Below are 6,874 nucleotides of genomic sequence, written 5' to 3'. Positions count from 1 at the left end.
AATATTATTTATTACTTTTTTAAATTAATGTTACGTGTAAGTTAAGGTTCGGCTGCTGGAAAGGTCATGGCTGTTACATTTATTCATCGTGTTGCTCACCGGTACCTGCACCAATTAAGTAAGTTTTCTTTTTCTTTTTTATATTTCTTGAATTATATAGGTAGCCGAATTATAATTATTATTCTGAAAGGTTATTTAAATGGTATAATACTGAGAGTAATGTAGCAGTTATATTTTATTGGGTTGTCTGTGGTGACTCACTGATTGTTATGCAGGAAATCTTCTTCTAAGAGGCACTTTTTAATAGCAGCCACATCAAAATAACATTTTGCAATTGGCAGAAGTACAGTGGGAAATTTTTTTTCCAAAATGAGTGTAAATTTCTCATAAAGAAAGATTATAGAATCTTATAGACTCAGCATTAATATCGGCGATTACTTATTTTACATTCGTTTTTTACATTTGTTATCGTTATTTCAGATTTTCGGTTTTGAGTTTTCACTGAAAATATCGCAGAAAGTTATTTGAGGCTCAGGTGATGAAGGTGAACGCCACATTAGGCTTCTGATCAATAAAACTGCGGTTCTGATACTTTTCTCTTGAAATGCACTGATAAGATAAGAGTTTATGGAAAAATTGTTTACCAGAATTATTTCTTGACCTAACAGATATTTCACTTTGTCAAAAATTGCTTCCAGTATTTTTTATAAACTCTGTAAATACATTCACTTGGATTTATAATTTTTACTGTAATCATTTTCCTAGAAAAACTGGTTTTAAAGAAGTTTTCCAAATAGGTTTGTTTTAGGATATCGTGAAAGGCTACATTTTTATGGAATATAAATACGATTATAGTTGTGGTATAGAGTAAGAATTAAATTTGACTCAAATGTTTTGAGTCGAAGAAAAGTTATGAGTTAGAACCTTAAGGATAGCATGAGGATAGTAGTTCGAGTGTTCATCCCTGGTTTAATTAACAATTTAACGTCAGCAATATTTAATTAATCCAAGTTTTAATTTTTAAGACCAATCGCCAAATGTTTTGAGTCCAGTTTGGTTCATATTCTTACTAAATATGTAATAGCAATAAATAGGCTTCAATAACTATGAGATGAAACCATAAATTTCTTATAATCGATTTGAAACATATGTCCTTTGGGTTAATCCAATTTGATATTGGGATTACACTTTATTGATTTGTAAATTAATCATATTATTGTAACAAAAACATACTGTGGAAAATTATTACAAAATGGTTTTCATTGGTTACTGCGATGCCATTTACTGGTACAGAAATGTAGTTCGTATTTATATTTGTGTTATCTGGAATCTTCCTGACTGAACGAAGCTATGTTATAGAACGGAAGAACTGCTATTATGATAACTAGGAACAATAAAAGACACCACCAAAGCGGGGAATTGGTCAGCCACAGCCACTTCTTCAGGGAGCTCTAACATAAATTAATATCGCATTCAACCGTCAAACTGACGATCTTAGATTCACACAATGAATTTGGGTCCTTAAAAGAAGCTCTTTTGAGATAAATGGCCTTCATTATTATTAAAAAAAATCAAAATTAAAAAAAAAAGGTTCATTAGAAGTAGAATATAGTGTTGTGAGTTTATAATATGCAACCTTATAAAATTTTTGAAAATATTTATGTTGTGAGTTTTAAGATACATGAAAAAGTAATTTTTACACGTTCAATGAAATCGAAAATCCATTAACTGTAAAATACAATTGATTTTCAGTTGTTATCTCGAAAGAGCACGCATGCAAATAAATGAAAGTCATGGTATTAACTAGAGCATATTGTTGAATATTTTTGTTCTCTTCCCCATTTTTTTTTAGTACAAATCTGAATTATAAACATTTAAATTTTGTTTAAAGGAAGCTGGCATAATAGAATTGTTGGTTCTATGCATTAGAAATAATTCTTTTAGCAATTATTTCAAAATTCTTCGGTGATTCAATGGGAATGAAAATGAGGTTATTCTATTTGTGTTTTTTAAGTTGCTATTGATCTTGGTGGTTATTGATTCCAATTTCACCCTCACGTTTCCATTAGCTAGCGAGAGGCACAGCTTTGGGGTTAGTTATTGCGCTTTTAATATTCACGAATGATTTGAGACAATTAATTTCTCTATTGGCAGTAAAGGAAGAAATTAGCACCCACGGCCATAAATAGTTCGGTTCGAGGAGTAATCGGTTTCCATTTAGCTGTAATAAAAGTTTTAGGTAGATTCAAGTTGACATTTTACCAGTTGAGATTTGCCAACTGATATTATATTACCGCACTTTATAGCAAGCAAAGTTTATATACAATGTAATTTAGTTTATTTATTTTAAATTTAAGTGGTGAGAATGCGAGTTGTAAAAGACTCCTAGAATAAGAAGTGTTTAAAGGTTAGCAGCTTTCTTGAGCTCGGAAATTTTACGTTAGGATCTAGTGCCTTAACCATTGAGCTGATTCGTTTTCTCAAGTTTTTATTCTAGATTTTTACGACCATTGTCTTCGATATCCTGAAAAGTGTGCTATTCGCTTGATGACTTCTCTCCTACTATTCACCATTAATATATTCACACTCAATTATTGTATCTGTTTGAATGCTGTTTGCAAAATTATTAAATGTTGACATGCCCATATTCATCAACAGTAAAAATAGCGCGTTCATTTGCACAAAATATAGGCTATAAAAGTCTTTTGATAGGAATACAGGAATTTGAAGAAAAATCGTCACCAACTGGAGAAAAAGGAGTCAGGGAAAATTTTTTGAAGTTTTTTCACTGCCTTTTCGGGTTTAATATCTAGGTGATTGCTTTTATTTTAAATTTTTATCTTTATCCGTTAATGAAGTTAGAATAAATAATTACAGTATACATATTTATTTATATTGATTTGTTAGCAACTGTGATGCCAACATGCAAAAATTTTTCAAGAAATTATAAGCTGAGTATAAAATTTATGTACATATATCACCTGTATTTATTACTTAATATATAAGGTTAAACATCTTTACTTTTTGGGAATGTAATAAAACATTGAATTTATGGATTTCTGTTTTCTTTTTTCTGTAATTATGTTCTTAAAAATAATAAATTTATAATTACAAAAACAAAATCTTTCAAGTTAAAATATTAATTAAAGTATATTTATAAAAGTTTCATAGCTGTGAAAGGAATCTAAAAGAGATCTTACAATTGTTACAACCATCATCCGACTTCCAAAATTATTTTGCAATTACGATATAATATTGATTTTTTGACCTCCTTCATACACGATATACTTTCCTAAACAATTTTTAAATAAATAACTAATAAATTTTCAAGTTCCTCCTTATCTTTCCCTTACCATTTTCACAAATCCATTTATCATATGCGACACGACTCTGTATTACAGTTTTAAAGAATATGTTTCTAAGATTGTTTTATCACAGCAATTTGGTTCTATTGTCAAAATTTAGTGGATGTTTTACTCTAATCTGAATATATTTATTATAAATGCCATGTTAATATTACCTAACACCTATTTAGTATGTATAACATATGTATGTATAAATGAGAATTTGCCCGCACATATATTAAGTAAGTAAATATTAAACGAAAAATTATTTGGCGATCTTTAATTGAGAGAGAAACTAGAAATATTCGTTTCTGCGCAGTGTTTAATTGGACGGTTCAGAATAATGTGATTCTTTAAGATAACATTAAAGTAATATTAAAGCAATAAATTGAATATCGAAATAATAAAGTGAATAATAATTTCTTTATTTCACTTTTAGATTAATTTGCTTTAAAAGCACCACTAAAAAAGAACAATGTACCTTACTAAATCCGCGTAGCTTCTCTTCGCGTGTCCAATAAAAGTGTAGTGGACATATTTTCTGAATTATAGTGTGATGGCAAGATCATTAGTGGCCAAATCAAGGTGAAACCTACTGATTAAAGTAAGCTTTCTTTTTAACAGAGAAACATCATTGTCATCCGTGTTACACACCGGCTAAGTTAGGTTGGAAAGGTTTTTATAGAGGGTAATCCATTTTTTGACGATCATTTATTTTCCTCGTTTCACAGAGGTAAAAGGCGTTTCTTTCACTTCCTGTCATAGTCTGCACAGAGTATCCGGTTTCAAAAGCCCTTTTCTGTAGAAATATTTCCTAAACCTTTCCTGCTTTTTAAGAAGGCCAGAATTATCTGCTTCCTACCCAACCTCAGAGTTTCTTAAGCCCTCATTTTATAGAGATTGTCAATAAGCTTTTCACAGTGTTTGATTCCTGGAAACTAGAGGGATAGGATGTGAGGAAATTGAGGCGTGCAATTCAACATAGGAGGATCTTGCAGCTTCACAATCAGAGGGGACAAAAAGAAATCGGCGCATGGTAGAATTAGTAACAAAGTAAGGAGATTAGCGATTCAACTGATTTAAACAAAAAATGCAATTATCTTCATTAACTTTTGAAGTGTTCCTTTGTTCTAATATTATTTGTTCACCAAACTTGTGCCTAGACCAAGTCAAACTCAACCCCAAATGGAAAAAGAAGACCTCTCCTAATCTGACATTTAAGAATAAACTAAATAAATATCTTTATGATCCTTAAAAAAAATCATCAAATCCAAATTTAAAGTATGTACATGCAAACCATTCAACATAAAAAAAAAAAAATAATAATACTTTTACTGCAATTAAATCCCTTTTTATGACTGTTGATTACGGCCCCTAATGTCTGGTAATCGCCAAGAGTGCAGTTCGTGTGGCTTTTAGAGACTGTATCTGATGAGAGCATGAAAAGAACTGGGTGATGTGTCCTGGGGTCAAACACAGTAAGAGTATGAGGCCTTGGCTTTGTAAACAAAGAACCGAAGAGCACTGCGATTGGGCAGTTTACTCTGATTCCCTGTCCTCTGAACAAGGTGGGGCTTATTAGCTCGTAACCGTCGTGCAGATTGTGTCAGGAAGAGGAGATAACGGCCTCTTACTGGTTGTTCAATTGCTTTGCAATCGAGTGGTTGCTCCATGAAACTTTTGTAGCGTCAAAAGAACTAGTAGGGAAAGTCCTCAACCTCTTTAGAAGTGGAGGTTTCGTCTACTAGATCCTAAGGGGAAGGCACAATAAGCCTCTTTTGGCTGTCGTGCAGTGGGGCATACGACCCGCCCGCAAAGTTAATCTTGATCTTAAATCCCTTTTTAACTCAGAAATAAAGTAATTTAGGGGAAATTCATGGTACTTCATTACATGAAACAAAATGGATATTTACATGTTTCCCCAACCTTTGGAGCTCATTAACACTTCTGCCAGTGGTTGCAATCCCAAAGTACACCAAGGTTGTCTACTTTATAGATTAGGGGTTGTGAAACTGTGCAATCTAAGCAAAACAGCCTCTGAATTACAATATATAAAAACAGAACTTTACAGCAAAAAAAAAAAAAAATTCTAGTCTTCTTAACTAATCTGTTAGATGAAAACGTGCAAACTATTCAATCCTAAAGATGTTCACCTTTAGATTTAGTGTAAAACGTTCGCACCCAAAGTGGAGCCGCCTTAAATCTGCCCAAATTGTAAATGTCAGAGATGTAGGGCAAGGAACACTAGGTATGTGATCGGTAAGTATAAATGGGAGTGCCCGTTTTGCTTCTTTTGTGATGTCCTGCTGGAGGGCGTGGTGCTAAAGTAATATATTCTTTATCTGATTGGTTTTATTCATAAAACATTTTCAGAAATGGGTGTCCAACTTTGAATCGATGTGATTACTAGGAAAAGAAAATTAATAAATCAATTACAAAATGAGCTTTCCTTAAATCAAATAATTGTAATACATATTGTAAGGTTTCACCAAGCCTATTTATTTTCTATGTATAGTGAAAAGTATATTAATAATAATAAAGTCTGAAAAGGGCACTAAAAAAACGGTTCCCCAATACAGTTAAAAGGAGAGCAGGACCTCTCCCAAAAAAATGAACTTCTGCAACATAGTTTAGCCTATAATAGCCTATTCTTATACGTATAATAAGAATCAAGCACTTATTTATATAGATTCAATATAACAATCTTCTTAAAGCTAACCCTTCGTATCCCACTGTCCAGACACATTTCACACCACTTTTTACTTAACAACTCCTACCATTCTGCTCTCCATTTGAGCTTCGGAGAGTGCACCTGATACGGTTCAGTGTAATGCTTGAAGTTTCTCGACCAGTAAATGAATTCTGTTAGTATAAGAATGCAAAAACTTTGTTGTTATTCTTAACAAATATCGATTATCATAACATGAACAATCAATTTAAATGTTTTAGATTTATGTTGTTATTAATATTAGATTGCTTAGTTACTTGTATATTGTAATCAAACGGATATTACCTTCTTATACTAATTACTAATTAGAAATATTCATACTAATATTATTTATCAACGTGTGTATAATAACTGTTTAGCATACAATTCAACTGGTGTCTTGCCAAAAGATTTCAGTTTGAAAAAACTTATTTATCTTTAAAGTAAACTCCTTTACTCTTCTATCGCTTTTAATTGAAACGTCTTTTCTTGAAAATTGAAGTAGTATATCATACAACAAGTGTTTTGTGTCCATTATATCCGCATCACACTAAAATATAAATATTTCTATTATTCCTCCAGATATAGCAAACAAGAAGTAAACAATAATTTGTTATTGTTTATGCGGATTTCTGTATTGTATTATTTTTATGTAATAGAGTCTGTCGCAGAAGGTTGGCGAAAATATTCCTACCTGGCTAAAGGATTATTGCAATACAGACGATTGGAGTTTTTACTGAAAAGAGGAAATTTTAATATTTACAAAAATGTGCAAAAAGTATCCATTTTTTTTCATCTGGAACATAAGACCGTTTTGCTTTTT

This window comes from Rhodnius prolixus, unplaced genomic scaffold (assembly GCF_049639745.1).
Source record: "Rhodnius prolixus isolate KJV_2025 unplaced genomic scaffold, Rpr scaffold_2, whole genome shotgun sequence".
In the NCBI taxonomy this organism is placed as follows: domain Eukaryota; kingdom Metazoa; phylum Arthropoda; class Insecta; order Hemiptera; family Reduviidae; genus Rhodnius; species Rhodnius prolixus.
This window is presented reverse-complemented; position numbering follows the sequence as displayed.